This window comes from Lepidochelys kempii, chromosome 7 (genome assembly GCF_965140285.1).
Source record: "Lepidochelys kempii isolate rLepKem1 chromosome 7, rLepKem1.hap1, whole genome shotgun sequence".
Lineage (NCBI taxonomy): Eukaryota > Metazoa > Chordata > Testudines > Cheloniidae > Lepidochelys > Lepidochelys kempii.
The window spans coordinates 12840652-12867726 of NC_136386.1; the positions used below are offsets into that span (position 1 = coordinate 12840652).

The 27075-nt window shown below is 39.9% G+C and overlaps 1 protein-coding gene across 14 annotated transcripts in view; it reads left to right on the plus strand.

Annotated features, from left to right (window-relative positions):
• The window catches only part of CHL1 (cell adhesion molecule L1 like), a 203889-nt gene that overhangs the window by 82527 nt on the left and 94287 nt on the right, over window positions 1-27075 (plus strand). For 2 of the 14 annotated variants that reach the window (XM_078853556.1, XM_078853558.1), the window contains one exon: window positions 24710-24806. The exons of 11 other annotated variants lie outside the window; for them this stretch is intronic. The gene's annotated coding sequence lies outside the window, so the exon portion shown is untranslated. Of the gene's footprint in view, window positions 1-14190; window positions 14473-24709; window positions 24807-27075 lie in introns of those variants that run through there. One more of the 14 variants, XM_073351145.2, reaches the window with a different exon arrangement.

Genomic DNA, 27075 nt, shown 5'->3' on the forward strand with positions numbered 1-27075 from the left:
GTGATTAGGAATTATTGGACCAATTTCCTGTTTCATTATAGCCTGTGCAATAAAACATTAAATGGATTGGAAATCATGAATATTCAACTTCCTATGTTATATTAAAAATCCTATTAATATCAGTAAGCTATTAATATGCAGTATCTTGAAAAATCCTCTTTCTACTCCACATTTCTCTGACTTTGATTTACAAGTTAAAAGTATGATGAGTGTCAATTCTGGTCCATTCAGTCCCCTACTTTCTCATTGAAGTCATACACAGACATGTATAGGCTTGTGTGTGACTACATATTTTGTGCATACAATTAGAGTTCTAGATGGAGAGGATTTTGTCATGTGGTCGCCTAGGTCAAACCTCCTCCAACTGCAGGGCTTTTCCCTACAATATATCTTTGAGAACTATGCCCAGTATAAATGTAAATGGCTTATGTGATGGGGCTTCTAGAAGCAAGTCTGGTGACATCGGAATGTGAATGGACAACTTGGCATAGCGGAACATAACATAGTTTCTATGTGCGTATGTAATAAATTCATCAGTTTGTCTTACATGAGAGGGCCATGCTGCGTATTAACCAGTGGGTTAAAATATAGATAGATAGATAGATAGATAGATGGGATAGGAGTGATAGTGGCATTGGATGGGGAGGACAGTGTAGTGCCATAATGACTCTCCAGTCCTGGTGTTCACACCCTTTAATTATCTATGGACAGTTATCTCAGTCCCTGCATTTCTTCACGGCCATATTTCATTTAACTTTTCATCTTAAATCCTTCCCATCAGATTGTGAATGTTGTATGATATGAGGTATTCATGTTTGTCTATATGTGAGTGCAGGGGAACAGACTGTCCTATTGTGTCAGATATGATACAGTAAACATCTGTACAAAGTGACTTGGACTACAAAGTATAGTCAAATGCCACCTACAGTTTTGAGGCATGTTTCCACAAGATGTAAGCAACAGCCATATAATCACATGTATCACAGTCTTAGTCAGTTCTGTAATAGCCTTACTCAGAATGCATTCATAACTAGTTCTTGGCTATTTGAGAGTAGAATAGCATGATTGTTCATTTCCTGAGCTGTCACATCCTGTGTTTATATATGTTTTTAGTTATACTGGTGTAAATTAGCAGCAACTCCATTGAAATCAGTGACATTACATTGAAGTAAACCCTGTGTTCATGAGAGGACAATCAGGTGCATAAACACAGGACTATTTTTCATATATAGTCAAAAAAAGGGTGAAATCTTGAAATTCTCTTTCAGTTTTTTTTTAAACCCTTTCTCCAGCATTAGGAATTTTGCTAGAGAAAGGGCTGTATAAAAATTGAGTAAAGACTTCATGATTTGATCCAAATCACGGTTAGGGAAAAATATTGTCCATTGATACTATGCAAGAAATAATTAAACATTAATGCCTGAAGACTTGATTTATATGCTATATTTTCATTTAAATTTTGATACAACATAAGGATTCTGTTTGTATTCAAGACTGCTGATCATACAAGATATACATTTTGGGACTTGGAACTTCAGCTGTAGCAAGCTGAAGAGAGGAATAAGTAAAGTTAGCACCATGTCACCTCTCCATCCCCCCAAACCTGAGGCTGGCCAAGGATTGGCAGAGCATCATGCACTCTAGCTCTGCCGCCCCAACATGTCTCCTCCCCTCCTAGCTCTGGCCTCCAAACACACTTTTATGGAGGGACTGGGGTGAGCCCCCTATTCTAGCTTTACACCATCTGTGTAATTCCCTTTTGCTAGCGGAGAACAATGATGTCTCTTTAGGTCAGCTTTCCATCCATTTTGCACTGCTGGGTTCACTGGATCTGAGGATCTGGCCCTGAATAAACAAAGGTCACATTAACTTTCAAATGATCAATCTGAATGCAACTTGCTGGCCTGGAACTATAACATTATAAGCATTAGTCTTACAACATTTTTTTTCATGCCTCCCTGTTTCTAAGCATATCTGAGCTTCACTTTCCTCATGTCAAAGTAAAAAAGAATTTCTTATTCATTTTTTGATCTCCATGTAGGGAGACTGCACATATTGCTTTCTGCAGCGAAATATTTCACTACTGTAGAGCAAACTAACAATTAGGTTTTGTACAACGATTTAACTGCAGACACTTAACTAGGCAGTTGATTCCTTTATTCCAATGGTCTAATTTGCTTCTCTGTATACTAGTATATCAAGTGATAAAATTAATTAACTTGTCACTATTGATATATCCTTAGACTTTTCTGTAGAGTGGAGGATACATTCTTTCCAAGTAAATTGACCATCCACAGAAGTCTACATTTTTAATATAGACCAGAAGCAGCAAATATGTACTATCCAGCATGGCGTTTACTACCACAAGTAGTGCTATTGACAAATTAAGTTGGCTTCAGTGGAACTATTCATGGTAGTAAGCATTATGGCTGGTAGTAAGCCATAATAACAGTACTTCTTGAAATAAGTTATATCATTTGATGAAAAATACAATAAATAATCAACTATTAAGGGTTCTCAGAGATGGAGAATTAATATTAAATAAGTAAAATTTAATTTTAATAAAATTAATCGTGATTACATATATACTATAAAAGAAAAGGAGTACTTGTGGCACCTTAGAGACTAACCAATTTATTTGAGCATGAGCTTTCGTGAGCTACAGCTTACGAAAGCTCATGCTCAAATAAATTGGTTAGTCTCTAAGGTGCCACAAGTACTCCTTTTCTTTTTGCGAATACAGACTAACACGGCTGTTACTCTGAAGCATATATACTATGGAGGCATGATAGCAGCTCCACAGTTAAGTCTGAGTCTAGCATTTTTGTTTGGAATTTTTTAACTCATCTCACTTATATCATCCAGTCTGACCTCCTGTATAACAAAAGCAATAGAACTTCCCCAACATCATTCCTAGAACATGTCTTTTAGAAAAACTTCCAATCTTGATTTAAAAATTTTCAGTGATGGGGAGTCCACCATGACCCTTGGAAGTTGTTCCAATGCTTATTTACTTTCACTGTGAAAAATGTACACCTTATTTCCAGTCTGAACTTGTCTAGCTTTAACTTCCAGCTTTTGGATCGTGTTCTAGCTTTCTCTGCTAGATTGAAGAGCTCATTATTAAATATTTGTTCCCCATGTAGGTACTTACAAACTATAATCAAGTCACCCCTTAACCTTCTCTGTGTTAAGCTAAATAGATTGACTGCATGGAGGTTTCATGTGTTTTCTAATACTCTAATCATTCCCATGTCTCTACTCTAAACCCTCTCCAATTTATCCACATCCTTCTTGAATTGTAGTCACTGGAACTGGACTCAGTATTCCAGAACCAGTTGCACTGGTGTCGAATATATAGTAAAAAAAACTTCTGTACTCCTATTTGAGATTCCCCAAATTATGCAGCTTGGGCATTCCTGGACTCCTATATGGGCAATATCCTGAAGTAATATTTGGCTGACTAAGTAGAAATAACAACTTATCTCTTTTGGTAAATTTCCTATACGATTAACACATCTCTGGGGATAAGTCACCATGATAGATGTTCGTACTGCCCTAGTTATCCTGTTTGCATGGCAATGTAATAATAAGGTAATAAATGCACAGGGAACCCCTTTTATATATGAGCCAGACTGCTGCACATGTATCAGTTTATCAGATATTTCTCCTCTTTCCCTTTAAATCCATCTTCCTATCAGTGAAAATACTTCAGTTTTGAAAACATGACTTTTATGCCCCAAGCCTTTAGAAAGACTTTTTCCCCCTCCAGTCCTCATGTCCACTACTACTTTATTTCAGCTCTAAAGAAGAATTGCAACATTTTAGACATAAAACTGAGTCTTTTATTCAGCAATTCCGCTAACATTCCTGAAAACAGGCCAGGAAGAAAATTTGGACTTGTGAGAAGATCCAAAGAGACTGCAGTGTTTTGCTTGTACTCAAATGCCACTGATTTTGGCATCAAATGTTTCATGCCTTATATTATCTGCATTTTCTACTGTAGCTTGGTCATGGGGGTACGTGACTGGTATGTCATTTGTTGTGGCTCGTGTTGCAATGAGTTATCATATATCATTTGCAAAATACACACTGAATCACTGTAACTCTAAATGCTCACATCTAACATTCCATCATCTAGAATTAAGACCTTTTTGATCTGAAGTTGTAAATACTATTTCTTTTACTGTAGCAGGATATCAGGACATTGGGAAGTGGAGATGGTTTGAGGGAGAAAATGAAGTGAAACACAGAGATGGCTTTGGGGGATAATACTGTTTTCCTTATTATAATAATGTTCCTTGTTCAGTGTTAGAGGAAAGTGACTTTTTTGTCAGGGTTTTTTTTGCATAAGAGTCCTATAAGGAAAGGACTTTTTTGAAACTATGAATGATGGGGGAAGTAGAAGCATGTAGCCTGATAAAGCACAGTAAGGCATGTATACACTATGATAGGGGTGTGATTCCCCCGCTTGTGTACACATTCTCGTGCTAGCTGGTAGCAGCAGTGGACACATGGCTGAGCCATGCCAAGTACATGCCCACTGGTTTCAAGCGAGCTTGTACTTGGCACCTCTGTTATGGCAGTGCACTGCTTTCACTAGCTCAGTGAGAACTAGCATATTTGTGTGTATATGAGCAAAGGAATCACACCCCAGCTCGCAGTGTAGAGGTAGAGTACTTGGATGCAATGCAGTATTAACATAACTGGCTATCAGACAAGCTAATTTATTCTGAAATTACATGCCTATGCATACATAAACAGTAGATAAAGATAAGCAATTTCTTATATCTTTGATTTGTAATGGGCTTACATGCTGGAAACATTAATGGAATAGTGTACAATAAGATATGAAGAATTAGATGTATAATATGAAGATTAGGTTTAAATGGCAATTAGATCAATAAAATCTCATGGTCACTTCTGTCATTTATTAAAGTTTATGCTTTGCATTTTGAAGAATCTCAAAACAAGGCAACAGCCCTCATTACAGGTCATGTTGAGATGGTGGTGAAAACAAGAGATGGATTTATTACAGTCAAAAATAAAAAAAACAAAAAACATTCTTATCTCTTCTGCTTTTAAGGGACTGGACTAGAGACTAATGGCAGAGCCCCAAAAGTTGTGGATTTTGATGTTGTTTTGTGTCTGTCTGTGCACGCCACAGCATTAGAATGCAAAAGTCTCTTTATAATTGGAATATTGAAACCAAATAATTCCCAATTTTTATGCCACTGCTCACTAGATCTAGTTAGAGAGGCAGAGAGAGTCACAAGTAGCCAATGGCATGAAACAGTGGAATGTTTGCCTCCCCCCCCCCATGTAAAAACATAACTAGTCCTAATCAAGTTTCCTTCTAAGGAGGAAACCGAAGTGTGGAGAAAATTTCCCAATCCCCTTAGAGCAAATGGAGCACTTGCAGTATCTCACTGGTGCACAGAAAAGCAATTAATCATTTAAACAGCACTGCAAAGAGACAAGATTTCAGTAGCTCTGCAGGGGTGAGCTGACAGCAGGGATTAGTTGAGGAGTTATTTTCTCCTTCTTTAGATGAATGCAGCTGTTTATTTCTGTATATTTAATATATGGCATAGGTGGAAGAGGGCTGGATAGGCAGCTTACTCAATGATGAGACAAATCGTAGTAAATGAATAAACCATCCAAGAATCACCTATTTCAAACATAAGTTAGTAATATAATAGTAAGTCCTTTATTAGTCAAGGGAAATCTTCATCCAGTCCTGCAAACTCTCAATGAATTTGCTGTTGAGTCTTTGGTGAAGATATCCTTATGTGGTGGTGGTGTTGTTGTTGTTTTCCTTGTCAAAATTGCCTTCTTTTTGGTCTGGAATATCAGGAACTTGGAATTGCATCAAAGAAAGTTTTGACATTTTGAAAAACATACAAGGTTGTTCTGAGGACAGTTACACATTGAAGTGTGTATCTCTTTTTGGGTTTGGGTTTTGTTTTATAAAAAAAGCGGGCTGTGTTTTTCCCTGACATGTCAGAGTGTTTCCTGAATGTACCCAAATTGCAAAATGGACTTTCATATTTGACATTTAGATAGGAGGAGATCAGTGAAATAAGGTCTTATCAGGATAGAACAGTTTAAGGAGTCCCATAATATGGTGGTGTTACAGCAGGAGCTGCTAATCAGAAACAGAGCAGTAAGCTGTTGATAGGAAAATTCGTAGAAAATAGTCCTTTATTTCACCTTATATTTTTGTTCTTTGGTGGGAGGAAAAAAAATGCTTCCATTTTTATGAACAGTCTTCTCCCTTGAACAGGCCATGACATGCGTGCTGAGATGTGCCTACTTATAGATTCTTCAATTTCTTTGAACTTTCATATATTGATTTGATCTTTTCAGATGTAGTTTAGTTTATCTCCATCATAGCAGTTGCTTATTACATGAGGGCCAGGGCTAGGTGGCAAAACGCATTAGTGCCCTACCCCGTCTATCTTTTGGAAGTTGAGATCAATCCTTAATTTTGTTCACAAATGAAAATGAAACCGGTTATTTCAATCACACATACACACAAATTTGCCTTGATCGGCAGTTCTAGTAGCCTAGAGCTGTGCTAGCAAGCCTGTACAATGACTTTGTGTGTGTGCCTAAAGGCAGTACTATTAGTCCTCTCGCTTTAGTAAGCAGTACATTTACTCACCAAATTAAGAAATAAAAATAAAATTGTGTGCTTTCTATAACTTGGCATTAGTTAGATTTGATGCACATTCTGAATTAAATATGCCTTGTAATGGTGCATTAACTGGCTAAGCATATACTGTAGCCAATATTTTTTTTCCAAAGATGGATTTATATTGTATCACTGATTGTAAAATGCCAAGACTTTTCTTGGTCACTCTCCCACTAAAGCTAGTTAGAGTTTTGTATCAATAGGGACTAAGACAGTCTTCGTAATTGGGCAGGGCTAAAACACAGAGATTTATTCCTGAAGAATGTATTTTCTAGAGAGTTTGACTTTGGAATAATACAGGCCTTTCTAATAAAAAGAGTAGTATCTTCTTTATGAAGCCAGCCAGTGCACAAGCCAAAAAGAGCTTGGAGAAAAATAGGTGTATGTGAGCACTAAAGAACAGTAAGTATTCATACCCCATTGCAAAAGTTAGGGTAGTTGCAAATTGAAGAGTGCATATTTTAACACTTGCTTGAATCAGAAACATCTTAGGCTGTGTTGTGCGCTGCATCCCCTTCCCTCCAATCCCCATATGACTTCAATGTATGACTTCAGTGTAGTTGCAAGATCTTAAAGCAGGGCAGAATTTGACCTTTGGTTATGTAATTCTGTTAGATATTAGCTCCCCTTTACAGCAGCCAAACATTCTCAGGATCATTGTTTCTGAAGGGGAATTAACTTTTCTTTATCAATAATGTAGTTTTGTGGCTAACGTCACCTTGCTAGTCAGCAAATGTGGGGGGAACCCATTTTGAACACTCTCTGCCAGCAGAATCTCTCCCTACCCCCTGTTTTACTCCAATGAGAGGTCAACATCGGTGTGCACTTGCAGGAATTGGGCCCCAAGTCACTAAAATATCCACCCTATGTAGTCTGATTGCTAATCGCTGTGTGAAACAAAATTAACTTTAATGTGTAAAGATTCACTTAAACCAGCTTACTGGACACATTGATCAAACATTATGCTCACAGGGAAGACGGGCTCCTGTGCTATCCATTTCTGGGACAAGTCTCCAATATGGAGCTTTTTCTAGTTATCAGAGCAAGCACTTGGGTACTATGGTGATGGATGCTGGTAGAGAATCCAAAGAATAACAGAGATGTTAATAAAATGAGCTTAATTGAAAAGGGGGAAAGGATGATCTAGCGGTTGAGGTGGGTATTAATTCAGAGGGAATATATGGGCCCCAAGTGTCAGAGGTGTTAATGTGAGCCTGTCACTGTCCAGCTTTAAAAAGTGTTAAATGAGGTTCTAGGTTTGATATAGAGATCTCAGCCTCTGTGGTACTATGGCAAAAACACCATTCAAACATCTTTTTAACCTTTTATTAAAGATACAGAACAAGGAAAAACAGTTAAAACATTTAAAATGTAAAGTATCAGGTAAGGCTTTCATTTTGACAACATCTTTTGTTCCCTTTCCCTTCAGCTGGAGAGGTTTTTTTTTTAATCTGTTAAAATTGTATATAATCTGTTAAAATGGTATATAAAAGATGGTAATATTTGTCCTTCTGTGAAAAAGAGAAGAAGTTAGTTGAGGTGGGCGGGCACAGTCATTGTTGCTGCTATTGTTACAGAACAATTCCTTTTTCTAGGGGAAAAAACAGGACAAATACACTCGGAAGGAGGAAGAAAAGAGCAGCAAAGAGGAAATGCAGCTACAGTTTTTAGTGTTGACTTTCACTTGCATTTACTGCTGGAAAAACATAGACACTGCACATGGTCTTATCAGCCACTCCAAAACCTGGCAAACTTGTGCCAGCATTGGGCCGTTTAAGGCATTGCATTTAGTTGCCTCTTTCTTACAGTAGTTTTGCCCATTGCTGCTCTGTATAACAGGCCCTTAGTCTCTGTATTATATGTACACTGGGGATACTAGCAATTCCCTATCTCACATGGTTGTTTATAAGGATAAATATATTAAAGACTCTGACAGGCTCAGTGTGAGTATGTGAGATAGTTAAAGTTACATAGCATGTTCTCATTTTAGAAGAAATAGGATGGCTCTTAACTGTTTGCAAAAAGAAAAGGAGTACTTGTGGCACCTTAGAGACTAACCAATTTATTTGAGCATAAGCTTTCGTGAGCTACAGCTCACTTGCATCCAATGAAGTGAGCTGTAGCTCACGAAACCTTATACTCAAATAAACTGGTTAGTCTCTAAGGTGCCATAAGTACTCCTTTTCTTTTTGCGAATACAGACTAACACGGCTGTTACTCTGAAACCTGTCTTAAAAGTTTGTTACTGAACACTGTTTTTTAATGTAGTTTTGCATTTGGGAGGGGGCGTTTCCATCAATCTCTCAGATCTTTATACAATAAAGAGCTGAGCAGGAAACTGTTGTTGGGAGCATGGAGAAAGTTTGGAAAGTGCCTTATTTCATGGTTCTGCTTCCACACACCACAGACAAAATACAGAGGACAAAACAAATAAGCTGAGATTTTCAAAAGCATCTATGCAATTCACGTGCCCAAACTCCCATTTATTTTAATGAGAACTGGGCGTCCAAATCCCATCAATATCAGGCCTAATATTTTTCCATTTAAAAATTGGTAAGCTCCCTCATCACACATCTGGGGGACTTGGCCACCCTTAAAGTCCTTTAGAGCCTGCTACTGCTCCCACTGAAGTCAACAGGAGTTTTGATGTTGATTTTTGTCAAGGTTCCTCCCCCACTCTGAACTCTAGGGTACAGATGTGGGGACCTGCATGAAAAACCTCCTAAGCTTATCTTTACCAGCTTAGGTCAAAACTTCCCCAAGGTACAAAATATTACACCCGTTGTCCTTGGACTGGCCGCTACCACCACCAAACTAATACTGGTTACTGGGGAAGAGCTGTTTGGACGCATCCTTCCCTCCAAAATACTTCCCAAAACCTTGCACCCCACTTCCTGGACAAGGTTTGGTAAAAAGCCTCACCAATTTGCCTAGGTGACTACAGACCCAGACCCTTGGATCTTAAGAACAATGAACAATCCTCCCAACACTTGCACCCCCCCTTTCCTGGGAAATGTTGGATAAAAAGCCTCACCAATTTGCATAGGTGACCACAGACCCAAACCCTTGGATCTGAGAACAATGAAAAAGCATTCAGTTTTTTACAAGAAGACTTTTAATAAAAAATAGAAGTAAATAGAAATAAAGAAATCCCCCCTGTAAAATCAGGATGGTAGATATCTTACAGGGTAATTAGATTCAAAAACATAGAGAACCCCTCTAGGCAAAACCTTAAGTTACAAAAAAGATACACAGACAGAAATAGTTATTCTATTCAGCACAATTCTTTTCTCAGCCATTTAAAGAAATCATAATCTAACACATACCTAGCTAGATTACTTACTAAAAGTTCTAAGGCTCCATTCCTGGTCTATCCCTGGCAGAAACCAGCATACAGACAGACACAGACCCTTTGTTTCTCTCCCTCCTCCCAGCTTTTGAAAGTATCTTGTCTCCTCATTGGTCATTTTGGTCAGGTGCCAGCGAGGTTACCTTTAGCTTCTTAACCCTTTACAGGTGAGAGGAGCTTTCCCCTGGCCAGGAGGGATTTCAAAGGGGTTTACCCTTCCCTTTATATTTATGACAATTTTAATGGAAGAAGAACCCTCTAGGGTCTGATTCAACAAGATACTTAAACATGTATTATAAATCTTGTTGAGTTGGGGTCCTAGAACCCAACCAAGTGCCCAGGACTTTGAACCCTGCAAAAGGAAGCACTGTATTAGCCAAATAGATTTGAGTCTTGACATCTGTTCCACCTTTCTGTCACTTGACACTAATAACATCAGGTGCTTTGCCGCTCTCCAAAGGTCTCCTTACATATTCCATCTGAATATTTCACTATCTGTATGTTTTAATATACTTGATCCGGCATAAACCATTCCAGACTGTTATACACTAGGGCATCGGTGCCTTTTTTGTACAGTTATATGTCACACGTCCTGTTGGTCTTTTGATCAATACAGTGGGGGGTTTTGTAATGGGGCGAGGAATGTTTGTGCTATTTCCTGCAGAATTTTTACCTTGGAGGATGCTCATTTTATTTTCACTATTTCATTTTTCTTTGCTATGGAACTAATCTCTTAAAAGACCAGATCAAGTCTGAGCCCCAAAAGTGTACCTTGAAACCTGTAAAGGTTTAAATCAGGATCTCAGAGTGATCTGGTTAGTATCATATGCTTAGGTGAAGGTTTTCAATTATGATAGGTGTAATTTCCCTACTTGCTGGTTGTCCAAGTCAGCTGTAGCGAGACTGGTAATGCACTAAGTTACAACACATTGTTTGTATACTGTATCGTAGACTTACGTCGCTGGAAATTATTGTACACTCAATTAGTATTCTAGCTCTGTATAAAACCAGGAAATTAAATTAATTTAGGTAAAAAGAAACCACAGATAACTGAAGACTCTTTTCTGAGATCCAGTTCCTGTGCATCACTCAGCTGGCATAAAAGCGCTTGATTGTAGCTGAAAATTGCCAGCAAAAAATTCCCTTGCCAGAAAGGAACCTCCCTCCTGGTGTATCTGTGCCCATCTCCAGGTTTATATCGCTGCCTTGCCCCTTTCTTCTGTTTGAGGTGGGGTGGGGATAGGGATGTGGCAGAGCTCCTTAATGGACATTAAAGAACTAGTGCAACTTAGAGCAGTCCAGCAGCTGCTCTGGGTCACATCATGAACAACCTGGCTCTGAGAAACTGCTCCCTGATGCTTGGGCCATCCCTCTGTGCCCACTAGCATTCTAGTGCAGGAGACAATCTGCCCCAAAATCTCTATCTTAAATCTGGAATACATTTCTTTCTGTCTCATTTTAATTGTCCTTTACTGCATGGCTAGTGTCAGAGACCCCAAAATGCTTTATCAACTGACTTGACAAATTACATACGGTTTGTAGGAAATCACTGTGCCATTGCACCCCATAATGCTTTATAGAAGTATGCTTAGGAGTGTAAATATGACACAACTAGAATATATTTTCTGCTAAATATGCCATGTAACATATCTTTGCAAAGGTGATGTTCTACTGAATGTATTCATCCTATTCATATGCATGTATCATTTTTATATATGAAGTCATGAACGCTGGCTTTGTGCTTGTATTTAAAAGTGATTGCTGTAGGAAGCACATAAGGAAGTTTTGGTCAACATAGTGTGAAGGAGTTATTCAAGTAATTGGGAGTACTTCGCTAACAATGGACCTTGAGAGACGCCAGTCCACATCTGAGCTTTCCTGGGGATGTTCAAACTGACACATAAACAATGGTGTCGGCCTGTAAAGAACTGAGTCATGCATGGACATGTGACTTGCCTATGTGACTCTAAAATTTCATCTTGTAGCTGTGATTCTGCACAGGAGAACACAGGTTTCCACCCACAAAAGAAAGACTATATAAGGCCCTGGGAAACCCCTCAATTTTGTCTTCAGCTGGCTCAAGAGAGAGCCTCTCCACCCCAAAGAAATACCTGAAAGAAACTGGAGCAAATGACCGTAACTACGGGGGTGTGCGTGGTTGTTGGACCCAGACTAGGAAGGAGTCTAGTCTGTCAAAGAAGCTTATTGGAACATCTCTGAGGGTGAGATTTACCTGCATTTAGTTTCCTACTGTATTAGGCTTAGACTTGCGTGTTTTGTTTTATTTTGTTTGGTAACTTACTTCGCTCTGTCTGTTATTACTTATTAATTAACCCAGCACAAGTAATTAATTTCCTGGGGGAGCAAACAGCTGTGCGCATATCTCTATCAGTGTTATAGAGGGTGAACAATTTGAGCTTACCCTGTACAAGCATTAAACAGAGTAAAATGGATTTATTTGGGGTTTGGATCCCATTGGGAACTGGGTATCTGGGTGTTGGAGACAAGAGAACTTCTTAAGCTATTTTCAGTTAAGCCTGAAGCTTTTGGGGGACGTGGTTCAGACCTGGATCTGTGTTTGTAGCAGGCTAGTGTGTCTGGCACAGCCAGGCAGGGTACTCAAGTCCCAAGCTGCCAGGAAAAATGGACATAGAGGTAGTCTCAGCAAATCAGGTGGCAGTTCCAAGGGGGTTTCTGTGACCCAACCTGTCACAATCACTTTACCCAATACTGAAGTGCAGCCACCTCTGAGGTGAAATGCAGTAGCTGCTTTAACAGCACTTTGCAGTGCCTATAGATCTAATCAAATAGATCATTAATAAGAGAGCCTCCTGATTATACTGGATTCATGAAGCTATTCTTTAGAGTAATACTTCTAAAATCAAATTTGCTGCATATAAAACCTTCTAAAGCTATTCTGTTTGCTTAATATTTTGACAGCAGATGAAGAACATGCAGTAGCTTTTGGCTTATGCTTTGTCAAAATGATTGTCAGGGAGCTTAATGAGCTTTATGCCAGACCAATAGCTTTAGTAACACGTCTCCAGAAAAAAAAAAAATCTTACTCATGCTGGCTGGCCATATAGTACTTCTCAGCAGGAAAGCAGTATCTCCTTGCTTAGCTTATAAATTTAACCTTTAAATGTTTCAAGCTACCTATTGCAAGCTAGGACTTAATCACCCTTGAATCAAGCCAGTCCATTAAAAAAAACTGTTCTGTACTGAAGAAAAATTGGAAGTGATTTCTCGTGCAAATTGCTTGACGAGAGTAAACTGCCTCTTTTTTACTAATTTGAACTGTCTTTTCTTGCATTCATTAACGAATTACCTTACATTAGCAGATACTGAAGTCAGAATTTTGAAAACTGCACCTTTAAAATAAAAACTCATGAAAATGCTTTCCTGCTCCTTGCATCTTTCACAAAGAACAATTAGTAGATTACACGGTAACTAATTTCAAGGCAGAACAATTAGTTTGCAATATACAGTAATGCGCTATGTGGTCACTGTTGTAATTTAAAATGGATTGTTTTCCTGAGATGTAGTAATTGCAGATTAAGTGATATATAATTTTGTGAGCTACTTGATAATTCTAGAATATTATGAAATCTCCTGGGCATGTAACTACTACAAACTTTTACTTGACTTTACCACATAGTATTAGTGCCCCCCATCTAGTATGATATTGCATAGATAGTTGAGCCTGCTAAAATAAGGTAATGGTGTAGTGGTTACAGAAGAAAACTGCAAAGCATCAAAACATTAATGTTCTCCCTGCAAAAATAAGCATTTTTAATCCATAACAAATGGAAAGCTATGCTAATGGGGTTTTTCCTGACATTTTCTTATGTTTTGTTTATAAGCATTTATTCTATCTCCTGCTGATTCTTTGTTTTGTAGTAGTTGTTTCACACATGCAATTTAATTCCCTTTCTCCAAACACTGACAGTGTTACAGTCAGTACGTCAGCAGTTTGAATAGCAATTCTCCTGACACGGTTGAGTATGCTGGGAGGAGGATGGCATGATTGACACATATTTTAAGCCTTTTTTGTGCCTTAGGATTAGTAAAACATTAACTGGAAAATCTGTTCAAATGAATAGTATGCAGGCTTGCAGCCATACCACTTCATGCTGTGATCGTCTCAGCTTTAAGAGCTAAGTGACCTTGGGCTTGATACCTGGATGGCAGATCTAGAAGGCCAAACCTAGGGGTTTCACAAAGTGGTTTTGTGATTCACTAGGTAGCATTCTTCCCTGTGAGTCAGTTCTGAACCAGTGCTCCAGTGAGACGTTTGGGGGCAAAGACAAGACTATCTTTCTGAGGAAACTTAAAATCAAGGTCCTGACTAGTTGTAATTAAGGAACACATGACATTCTTTGTAAGTGTGGTGGTTAGTGAGAGTTCTGGCCAAATTCCAGCACAGGTCAGTATCGGTTGGCTACATTGTTCTTCTCTCTTTCTCCTATTTTGTGAAGCATTTCTGTGTGCTGCTAACCAGTTGTCATGTTTATATTTTATTCCTTGATGATGCAATTCCCTGTGCATAGTTTAAATGCAAGTTTTTAACGTGCGCTAACCTCCTTTACAATGAAAAGCGATCTACAATTTTATTGTTATTTCTATGGCAAGTCCAGTAAGTCTAAAAAGTGTAAATATTTGTCTAAATTAGTGTTAAATGCATAAAGCCTAGTTTCAGTATGAAACAATTTAAATAAATGGAACAATATATTTTCATTACTTGCTTATGCTGTTGTCATTCTGAAACATAGTTTGACACATAATGACACTTACTGGGTGGAGATGGTAGCTGTTTGGTACAATAATATAGGTATCCCATGGAAGCACTGGATCAGACTCTCTTCTCACAATGGTGTCAATCAGGAGTATCTACTCTGAAATCAAAGAAGATAGGCTGATATAAACTTAGAGTAGTTGAGAGCAGAATCTGTTCTGTCTGTGTGTGGATTTTGTATACATTTGTATTTTTCACGTAGCCTGCTTATATATACACATGCATCCAGCTTGCTACAACTCAGCCTTTCTTGCAAAAATAATTATATATCTGTCAATTTGGAGAGCTTTAACCCTGTGCAGAATGCTCAGCTGTATTAAGCAATCTGCTGCTGTGCTCTGCTTCAATGAACGCTCCTTCTCTTTGGCTCCTGGAAGACTTCTGCAGCTGTGTTGGGGACATTGTTACTTTGAGCCCTCACTTCTCTCTGCTTCTTAATTTCCTTTTAGTTCAACTCCAAATGACTCTCATTGCCCCTTTCCCTCCAAGTGACTTACCTGCTGTTCTGACCTTACTGCTTTTCCTCTTTCCCCACTCAGTCTGTACAGCCCCATGCTTCTAAATGAATCTGCCTCTCCTGCCATTTTGACCACTTCAGCCAGCTTCTGGGACCTGCTCACCAGTTCCCTGTCTTTCAACATCTAATTAAGGCTGCTTCAAAGCCCTAAAGAGTAGAAGCCACCTCTGTGGTCTCTGCTCTTATTTCCTCCTACATGCCATCTGGCTTCTTCTTTACCTTCACCTCCTTTTCCCATTCTGAATCATACGCTCATTAATATTGCTTTATTAAAAATAAGCTGAGGGGGTTTTCATGCAGGTCCCCACATCTGTACCCTAGAGTTCAGAGTGGGGAAGGAACCTTGACATGGTGAAAGGGTTTTTCCTCTGGCCAGGAGGGATTTAAAGGTGTTTACCCTTCCCTTTATATTTATGACAGTTTGGGAATACCTTCCATACTTCAGTGTGCCACACATCCTATTTCCTACTTTCTGATTCCTCTGATAAATGACATCATGGGTTGTTAGTTGTCTCTCAGGGTCCATAACCAGTCATTTTACCAGTAAAAAGACAAAAGAACAAAACACAAGAAAACATCCAAACTGTCCATCTTGCAGACAGTCTCTCTAAGAGACAAGACAGGGTCCTTCCTTCTTTCTCCCATGCCATCAGCAGCAATGAAGACTCTGCAGGCCAAATTAGGACCCGAACAATACCTAGTCAATTCAGTTGCCTTCAGAGGTAATGCTGACTGGAACATAGTAACGAATTCGCTGATGCATGTGGTAGTCAGTTCAGTCATTTGTAGCTGGGTTATCTCTGCAGGCCTAACAGGAGCCAAGAAAGTGCAAACCTGTTTGTCTGTAATTTAAACAGATGTGATTTTAAATACACACAGGGGCACCAATCTGCTGAGTAAGAGTGAGCTATTTTTGCTTAGCCACTTTTCAGGAGTAGAACCATGTTTGAAATCCACTTCTCATAGAAATGCTTCCTCTCTTGTTCCTGTCACATCTCTATGCTTCTCTCCACGCCATCCTGCTCCCTAAACTGTCGTGTCTCCATGTATTTTCTTGAATTGTTTGTCTAGTCTAGTTTATATGGTAAGTTACTGGGGGAGAAGGAACACATTTTACTCCGCGAAGGGTTGTGAAAAGGTACAGCACTGTAGAAATGATTTGTAATAATAATTAGCAAAGTTTAATTATGTAAGAGGCATTTATCATTATTAAATTCAGACGAGTTTTGTTTCTTGTCCTTCATGTTTATAGATTTCTCTGGTAGCAGTTGACGTACTGCATATCGTAAGAGAGAGGCCTTTAAGGCAAAGCTAGAGGCTACTTGACAGACTTGTTATCTTCACAAGAACAAGTGTTGTTTGCAAGGAAGAGAGGGATGTGGGGGGAGAGGCTCGGATGAGAGAGAGAGAGAGCACCTCGCTCAGCAGCAAATATTTAATTAAAATTGCTGCCTAGGCTGACGAGTCATGGCAGCAGCTGCTTAAACAGAGATTTGTCCTTTAAATAACTTCAGTTAAATAAACGAAGGAAAAAAGAGGAGTATAGATAGAAAAGCTCAAAGGATGTGTGCTGTAATGGAGGAGCCTGGCCTTCATGCCCATGTGGCAATAGCTCTAGCAGTCAATGGCTCCTTTTTTCCCCAACTGCTTTCATTCTGTATTGGAAGGTGGGGCCCTGGGCTGCGGGGAGAGAGTGAGCTGCCTGCTGCGGTGCACGGCAGGCGGTGGTCTCCATTGTGTAATCTTTACATAAAAAGAATCCATTTGTTAAGTACAAGCGCCTGTGGACAACATACTTCCATGGCTACTTATAACTCACCAGTGTTGCCATGAGTCTCCTGATCATTATGCATCCAATGAAGTGGGTTCTAGCCCACGAAAGCTGGTGCTCAAATAAATCTGTGAGCCTTTAAGGTGCCACCGGACTCCTTGTTGCTTTTGTGGATACAGACTACCACGGCTACCCCCTGATACATGATTGTTATTGCTTTCCTTGAAGCCCCAACTCCTGGAGTCATGTAGATTATGTGATGATTTCAGCCTTCCTTCTTAAAGAAAAAGTAAGTTTTTAGCTCTTGTGGCTGTGGAGATAGCTTCAGAATGTGACCCCTGTCCACTTTAACGGCTCAAAAAGCAGAAAGCAAATAAAAAGAACACCAAATCTATTATCTTTTTGTATATAATCTCATTGTTTTAAAGCCAATGTCATGATTTTTTGTGAGCCTGACTCATGATTTTTGAACATTTGGGGTTGGCAACACTGGTCACTTTACCGGATGCTCAGAGTGTTTCTGGACCAGCCCCTCCAAACTGTTCAACACCTCCTGGAAGCATATCCCTTCCCATTAACTTCCTTTGAATCCAAATAGAAGAGTGTGTGGTTGGTATCTTACAGAAGGTGCTAATCACCTTGTAGGGTATGTGTTAGGATGTAAATGTGCAACCTTGCAGCCTGATACTTTGAGGAACTGAGCCCAGGCAGCACCTTTGAAGACAATGAAGTTGTTGGCATTCAACATCTCTCAAGATCAGAGATAAATTAAAGGTGTATTTGTCTCATGGTTTTTTTTTTCTCATGTTTTTTTAGGGAGGTTCTCTGAATGTCTGACAATCAGACATTCAGACTTGGGCAGTCATGGCACACAAGTCATGCCTACCATAGGCGCCGACTCCGTGGGTGCTCTGGGGCTGCAGCACCCATGGGGAAAAATTGGTGGGTGCTCTGCACCCACCAGCAGCTCCCTGCCCCACCCTTCTGCCCCAGCTCACCTCCGCCTCTGCTCTGCCTTCTTCCCTGAGCGTGCCGCGCTTCCCGCTTCTCCCCCTTCCCTGCCAGTGCTTGTGCCGTGAAACAGCTGTTTCGCGTGGCAAGCCTGGAAGGGAGGAGGGAGGAGGAGGAACGCAGCATGCTTGGGGGAGGAGGCGGGGCCAGGGCAGGGATTTGGGGAGGGGTCAAATAGGGGCAGGGAGGGGTGGAGTTAGGGCGGGAACTTTGGGGCGGGGCAGGGGGAGGTGCGAGCACCCATGGGTGCAGAAAAAAGTTGGCGTTTGTGATGCCTAGGGGTTACAAGTGGAGTCAGATAGACAGGAATCGGTGTCTAGGATCAGAGCTGGAGTCAGAGGTGAGGAATCTGAGCCAAAGTTCCAAACCAGAGTCGGAGGCCATATTTAAAAGAGTCGGAAGTCAGGAATTGGAGCCAAGGTTATGTAACCCACACACCTCCTGGGTGTAGTGTTCTGTCTCATCTAGTGGCACTGACTCCACTTAGAGAGAGATTAATGAGTCTGCTTTACAGCCTTGGCTAAGAGCCACATGGCTTTTAGCTCATGCAGTAGAGGCTCATGCATTTAGCTTCAGAGGTCCCAGGTTTGATCCCACCCACCGATGACTGGGGGTCTGATGGCATTACGGTTAGGAGCTGGATTCCTGGGAGTGAATCAAGGCAGGAGCAGAGCTAGAAATAAGCAGGCACAAGAGCTATTGCATCGAGGGGCAAATGCTGATCTGGTTTGCTGGTCTGCTGACTCTTCCCACCAATCAGGCTGCCTAATGCAGGCCAGCTGTCCTGACAATGACAATACTCCAGAGTTTTTCCACCTTCCATTTCAGTGCACGCTGCATATTAAGAACACCATCATGCAAATATAAGCTCCTGGTAACATCCATGTAACATTAGAATAGGATACGATCTAAGGACTAGAGTCAGACTTTTGGAAAAGTCCTGAGGACGGGGATGTGAAAGCTACACCAACTGTGGAGTAGTCCCTGAGTCCCTTCCTAGGGGTATGTCTACACTACAAGCGGTATAGTGGCATAGCTGCAGTTCTGCACTTCATCACTGTAGTGCAGTAGTGTAGACACGTACTACAACAGTGAAGGAGGGCGTTTTCCCATTGCTGTAATAAATGCATCCCCTTTAGAGGCAATAGCTAGGTTGATGGAAGAAGTTTTCCATTGACCTAGCGGTGTCTCTGCCGGGGCTTAGGATAGCTTACCTTTTCACACCCCTGAGTGACATAGCTAGGTCAACTTAAGTTTTAGGAGTAGACTTTTTTTTTTGACTTTGAATTCCATTCCTGCTTTCTCCTGGGAGCCAAGGGTTTACTCCTGGCCCCTAGCAGCACCAATCCCCCATGCCAACCAGCAGGGGAGTAGAGTTAAGGCTCAGTCAAGTCCCCTCCCATTGTCTTCCCTTCCCTACCCATCTGAACCATGCAGCGGGTAAGCATGTGTGCCGCCCTATGTGTTTCAGAAAGTTTCTGGACTCAATAACTGGGTAGTCTGTATAGTGCATTTGACTTCCTCTTAATCCTTTGCGAGGGCAAGTAGTCTGAGTCAGAATCTACTAGTAAATTTAATAAATAGCATAAAATACCTTGTTTGTGAATATTCATACATACACACACATATACAGGATAACAGCACCTGAAAACAAATCAGTCACTGAAAACATTTCACTTCCAACTCTTAGTGGAAGGGGGCGAATGAATAGTGATCCAGTCAAATTATTTATTTAGAGAAGCAGAACTATGAGCAAGTCCTTTTCCTTTCTCTTAAAGATACTCTGTTCATATTTCATGGAAGTCCACCAGATTTCTTCAGCTTATCTGTTTGATATCTGACACAGTACTCTGAGGGCAAAGGCATTAATGCAGAGCAATGTTGGTGGTAGTGGGTAAATCAGAGTAAGTTTTGGAAGACACTTTCATCATTAAAGTGTTAAACAAATAAAATAAAATAAGCCTAAACAAATAGTTACTACTGCTGATGTTCAGAATTAATTTTCATCTTATCAACTATTCAATTCCCCTGAAAGCCTCGAAACAAAAGATTTCCATTAACACCAGCTATTGAAACAAGATGATGACCTGATAAATTGTAATATTATGCTACTTAATCTAATATCTCAGACTCTTCCATTAAGATTGTATACACTGTGCTCTGCTGAGATGTTTGTTGTACCATAACACTTGCTCATATACCTCCTCTGACATCATAATGGCTCTAAAAGAAGATAAATGTGATATAATAGTGTCATGCACTCCCATTATGTATGGTTATTTTTCTTCCTCATCCTTTATTTTTAAGTTTTAAAGCTGCTCCGTGGTTTAGAAAAATAACTTAAGCATCTAACTGACAATCACAAGCAAGGAAATGCTAAAGCTGAGAATCCATCCTTCATTCAGTACAATATTACATGTAGGTATTAAAGATTTCTTACCTAAGAAGTTGAAACCACCTGGGCAAACTTGCCCAAATTCTGCATTTTTTACCCAAGATAAAATTCCTTATATTTCTGTATATTGCAGCACCATTGAGACGAATGGGAGATCCACTCATAAAAGAGAACAAGAATCTCTTAGTTGGGCTCTGACATACTATTTGAGGCTGGCGGAAGTGTTGATGGGGAATGGGATGCTGGCTTGGCGTTGCTCCTCATTCAGACAAAATTCACTGGGATTAGCCTAAATAAGGAATGAATAAGGACTACAGTATTTGGCTTAATGTGATGAATCTGAAATTTAACCTACACCCTCAAAATATTTTTCATATGATTTATATGGTTAAATATTTAATTTCCACCTTATTTTGTTGAGTTACTCCCTCATATCTCTTGTAGTGTAAGAAATGATGGAAGCTTGATGGGTTTGACTGATCAGGAAATGCAAGCACTTTAAAAACCTTTATGAAGCTGGAAAAGCTAATCTTTCATTACATAGGGAAGGGGAAAAATCAGAGGAAAGAAGTAAAGACATAAGAGTCTGTTGTCATGAAACCTTCCATTGTTATGAGTGAGTGAATGCAGTTTCAATTAGATCCACATGGTGTCTTGGTGGATTTCACTTTCCAGTAATAGCACTATCTTTGGATATAAGAGTAGTATCCGTATAAGCAGATATTTGTGCCGACTTCTGATGTTTAGGTCTGCTTTGTTTTAAGATTTCAGAACTAGAAACAGCCAGCATTTTCCTCTCAAAATCCTCGGGGAATGTGCTGAGCTTGCTTATAAATATATTTTGTTAGTGGGAGGGGGAGAGAAATGTTGTGAAAGCTACTTTCATATTCCAAGACAATACATTCAGACTCAAGACTCTGATATAAAAGGCAACAAACAAAACCTGCCGCCACCAGAGCAATGCACCTTGCGGATGAGTCTGCCTTCCTGAGTTACATCAGAAACAACTAATATCTAATGGATCACATGGGAATAATAGCTATTTTCTATGGTTTATAGAGGTAATTCATTTGTAATTAAATACCTTTTTCTCCTATAGTCAATGTCATCTAGTTGCAAGTGCAGGGAACTCTGGCGTGAACACAAGCCCCATGCTGTGAAAATCACTGCACAGAATGGAAACCTCATTGCTGTACAGCGGTTACCACCACTGAAGTCAAATGATTTTCATGGCATCGGAATTGTTTCCATACTGTGAGCTGCTATGTATTTTAAATGGAGAGCATATGTATTGCACTTTGCTATTTTATTGTTCTCATTTACTACCCGATAAAGTACAATGTTTGTCTTGTGATGAACTTACAATGGATAACATATATGCATATGAGAGGAGAAAGTATGCTATTTTAAACCAAACTTTACACTGAATGAACAATTAAATCTGACTCCAAGCCTGCAAGGAGTTATGCACAGGTAGACCCTTTTCACCACGGGCACCAATTTGGTCCTTTCCTGGGGGGTGCTTGATTCCTGCTCTGCCCCAGGCCTCACCCCAACCCTGCCCCCTCCCCTTTTACTCCTCGTCCTCTTCCTGCCCCTGCCCTGCCTCTTCCTGCCCTGTTCTTCCGCCTCCCCTGAGTGCACCCTGCCCTTGTTCCTCTCCCACCCACTCCCCCCACAGTGCCTCCTGCATTCCGCTAAACAGCTGATCTGCAGCAGGCAGGAGGTGCTGAGAAGAAGGGGGAGGTGTTGATTGGTGGGGCCCGCTGGCAGGCTGATCAGGGGTCAGCCAGTGAGTGCTGAGCACTCACCATTTTTTCCTGTGGGTGCTCCAGCCCCGGAGCACCCACAGAGTCAGCACTTATGCTTTTTGCTACATTGTGAAGACACTGGAGCACTTCATGTCTGTCTGTCTGTCTGCCTAGTGAACATCTTGTGGGGTATGGGTCTTAATGGCTAAAACAAACTGTGGTAGCTTAAACCCTGCTCCTCTGACTCATGCACAACTCCAAGTAAAGCAGCATGTTACTTCAATGTAATATATTTATTTTTAAACATAGAAAGGTTGCATTGTCATAATTCAGTGCAATTAAATGTACCGTGTTTTAAAAAGCAGAGAGACTGAGGAGTAGGAAGGGACAATAAGAGAAAATGCCCTTTGTTAGAGAGCTTATTCCTTCACTTTCCCACTTCCCTGGTCCTTCTCGCATGAACAGAGAACAACAATACCCGAAGTCCGAAGGTGCAGACAATTTGATGTTTATTGGGGTGAACTTCCAGCAAGCTTAAATCCAAGTTCCTTTTTCCTTATTTTCGAATCCCAATTTCCTTCCTGTTTGCCCCTAATTTATATAGTCTATACCTTAACCAGTCATTCTACTGAAATTTACCTAACCAATCCTAACATATTGTAACATGATTAGCTAATCAATTATATCCCACCATCTTAGTTTGTTTCTGTCTGCTGTATAATTAATTTTGCTGGGTGTAAACTATCACAGAACCAGACAGAGACCATGCAAATAAACAATAGTAAAGAGGGAACTATAATGATAAAACAATACAGAAGTGAGGATTTCACAACTACAGATATAAAGACATAAGGGGTTTCCCAGCTGTGTCTATTGATAAGTGAGTTTTTAGCAAACAGAAAACTATCAAACTAAATTTTGTTTTACATCTTCTAGGCTCTTCCCTTTCTCTGGAGGTGATAGATCGGATCACCTTTCTAAGCCCCAGATTGCCTTATTTCAATATGACTGTTTTGGAATGTGAGGATGTGACTGTTCGCTTCCCAGCTTATGGCTGCCTCTGCTGCTTGGCCAAAGGCATCAGCCTAAGAACAGGGCCTCCGACTGTCACAGTGAGAGAAGGTCCTTACACAGATTCTTTCCTTTATCCTTCTATAATTAGCTAAATGATAAACAAAGACCTAAATTCTTAAAGTATAGGCCTTTACAGACAGGCCTGAATATCTATATCCCAACACCCTTGACATAAATTTATTTTCCGATCATGATGATTTGCATCAATTTCATTTGGGAAAATCTGTTGTTAACCATGTCCGTTGGAAAACAAACTGCAAACTGCTTTTATTGTCTGTGTGCTGTTGACATTCCATCATTTCTAGTCATCCTGCCCTGTTGATACTTTGCTTTGTATTATACTTCACGGTTGACCTATGAGATAAACTGCTAATAGCTGTTGAAAATTTCAATTAACATAAAACTAGTTTCAGCCAGAAATGTTGTCAGCTCACTTCCTCGATATTATATAATAAGTCAAAAAGTAATAGCAAGGGAGTAATAGAACACATGTATATTTTTAAAGGTGTAATGTGCTCTCAGTTATACACACAAAGGTACAATTAAGGCTGAGGTGGTATCATTGCAGGCACAATCTGACCATCCATTATTTGTAGGCTTGTGAAAAAGCCAATTATGACGAGGTTCCTAACAGGATCTCCGGGGTGCAGCCTGCGACTGTGGGACCGCTGTGCCCCCTTAACTCTCCAGCCCCTGTCTCGAACAGTGCTTTGCTAGTGACAAGCAGCAAACCCCTCCAGGTGCTGTTATCACTGAGCACAACAGCATGTGGAGCCCCACACCTGGCTGGATTGCATGAATGCTCCCCGAGCCACGCATGAATCACACAGAGAAAGGCACTAGCCAAATCCCCCCAGTTTCCAGCCTTGTACCTCAGGAATATACCTTCTTGAACTGCTCAGGATGAGCAGTGCAAATTTATTCATTAGTTCACCACTGCATGAATGGAAAGTGGATGTATACTAGCCTTTGCAAACCTGAGCAGTTTTACCAAACTCTTCAGGTAAACTCACGGGTAAAGATAAACAGTAAAATAAGTTTATTGACTACAAAAGATAGATTTTAAGTGATTATAAGTGATAGGCAAAAACTCCGAGCGGTTACCAAAATAAAATAAAAGATAAGCACGCAGTCTAAACTCTCAACCTTATTAGGCTGGACCACATCTAGATTAAGCAGTTTTTCTCACCCCACTCGATACTGCAGTTCATAGTACACAGGTTTCACTCTTGAAACCTGGGCTAGTTCCTTCTGTTGGAGTCTTCAGAGTGTCCTTGTTCTTTGCAGCGTAGGTGGGGACAGGAGAAAGGCTAAGCATGTGGCTGCTGTGTTCTGTTTTATACCCTTAGTACGTGTGCTTGGAGATCACAAGTCCAGACATGTCTGGTGGGTATTGCTGAGTCCCCAGGCAAGGTTGAGCAATTCCTCTGATGTGGCCTTGTGCAGGTGAGTCATTGAATTGTATCTCCCTTGCTGGACAATGTCTGTTGATGGTTGTTTGATATGCGCCCAGGCGTTAGTTACTTTCCTTGGTATTGTCTCTGGAGAGTTAGAGTCTTGGCACTTCCGAAACCCACAGCATATTTTAGTGACAACCATAAAACACATTCTCATAACTTCATATTCATTGATGATGTACATATTTAGATGGAACAGTGGGTTTCAGAAGATCATAACCTTTCCCATGATACTTTACTTGTCATGTTTTATATTCAGTGTCACAATTATATGTAAATGAGGAATATGGGGGTTACAGGGTGCTCCTCTAAGGTATAGAATGTCACACCAGGTTGATAATATTCCTTTTTTAAAAATATTCTCCAATCACCTGCTCTATTTTTCAAACAGAATTAAAAACTCCATGCTTGTACATTTAAATCTAATGGGCCATATTCTTCTCCAGTGAGTTTCACTGCTTTTGACAGTTACACCAAAAATGAACTTATCACAATATGTTTAAAACAATGTGATACAACAGATATGCTGTGTAGAGTATAATTAATTTACAGATGAGAATTATATTTGTAATTGCATATATTTGGCATGGAGTAGTTTTTTATAATAAGTTGTGTAAGTACAGGTAAAAATGCATATTGTGCTTCCATACTATAATTTAAAATATCTCCCAGTTACTGTACACTGTGTCTTTATTTGAACTGGCTTCAGGTATCCTAACACAAGTGTTAATCAGCTGAATACAAATCAGCTACAAACATATCTATCAGAAGCTGAAACAGATGCATGGGTCCCATTTACTCAGTTGTTCAACTGATTTAAATGGGACTGCTTAGTCACTTAAGTTTATGTCCATGCTTAAGTACCTTTCTGAATAAGTGTTTCTAATAGCAGCAACAGGGAGAATTTGGCTGCAAAGTATTACTGTGTTTCAGTATAATCTTAATAACTTGGATATCTACCTCAGTGGATGTACTCTTATTTATGCCATTTACCACCTGGCCTACTGTATCATAACTAGTGTTACATGAAATATTCACAATGAACAATGTATTTCTCAATTTTTACCATTTTTCCGTTCTGTGAATAGTCCTAATACAGATCCTGGTTTCCATGTGTTTGCTCATTGTTTGAAATTATTCAGGGAATGTTCTATGTTGACACGTTTAAGTGAATGGATTGGATGTGCATTGTTTGCCTTGTGTATAGCTTTTACTAGGTGATGCTTCATATTCAAGCTGTTGTGACTGGACACAGTAAGTCAAATGTTGTTCTTCTGATCCATGATAGCGCGAGTGTTACTCTTAGAATTAGGTTTCCAGTGTGAATGTCCATGATTGAAAATTTGACATTTGCTTTCGGTGAGTGTGTAATACATGGTTAAAATGTACTGCTTTGTCAAACATTCTGGTGCCCAACCTTGCTGACAAGAATATTCATGGGAAGTAAACATAGAAGTGGGGGAATTTATTTAAAATCAAATTGAATGACTATTTATTAATTATTCTTAGCGGTATTGACCCAGATCCAATCATAATACACATAGCATTGTTTGGTCAAGAAGACTGAGAGGCCCAAATCAATACTGACTGGTTTTCTTTATAAAATTATCATCTCAGCAGTGATCATGTGTGAACTGTTGCCAGGAATGTTGCCTACTGCTGCAGTTCTTAGGGACACAAAACCCCACTGACTTAAGAGGACCGAGCATGTCGTCACTGAAACTGAGCAAGCTGAAAATGAGGGGATGATTTCCCACTGAAGGGGTAACTTAAGTTACTGGGAAAATATTCCAAGCCTTTGTCATTTTAAGACCTGGTCCGAACCCAATTGAAGTCGATATAAAGAACTGCAGTGGGATTTGGATCAGGCCTGTAAAGAGAAAACAGTTATTTTGGCAAAACCAAAGGTTGCGTGCTCTTTTGGCACATGCACTCCTAGTCGCTAATGAGGAGACTATGGATTGCCAATTTATTGTAAATATGAAAAACCAGTCCATTAGTGACCATTAGAATTCATGGTTTCTAAGACATTTGTTTAGTTTTCAATCACTACGGATGAGTAAAAGGTATGAAAGGCCCTAAAAAATAGGGCCTTTGTAGGTTGTAATTTAGCAGTGCAGTGATTCAGCTCATAGATGTCCCAAACAAATTTAATCACAGAGGCTGTCAGAGCCAATCATAAGGGCAGAACAGTGACCACAGGAAAATATCAACTACTGTAGACCGCTTTTTAGCAGATTGGAACCATAGGTTACAAT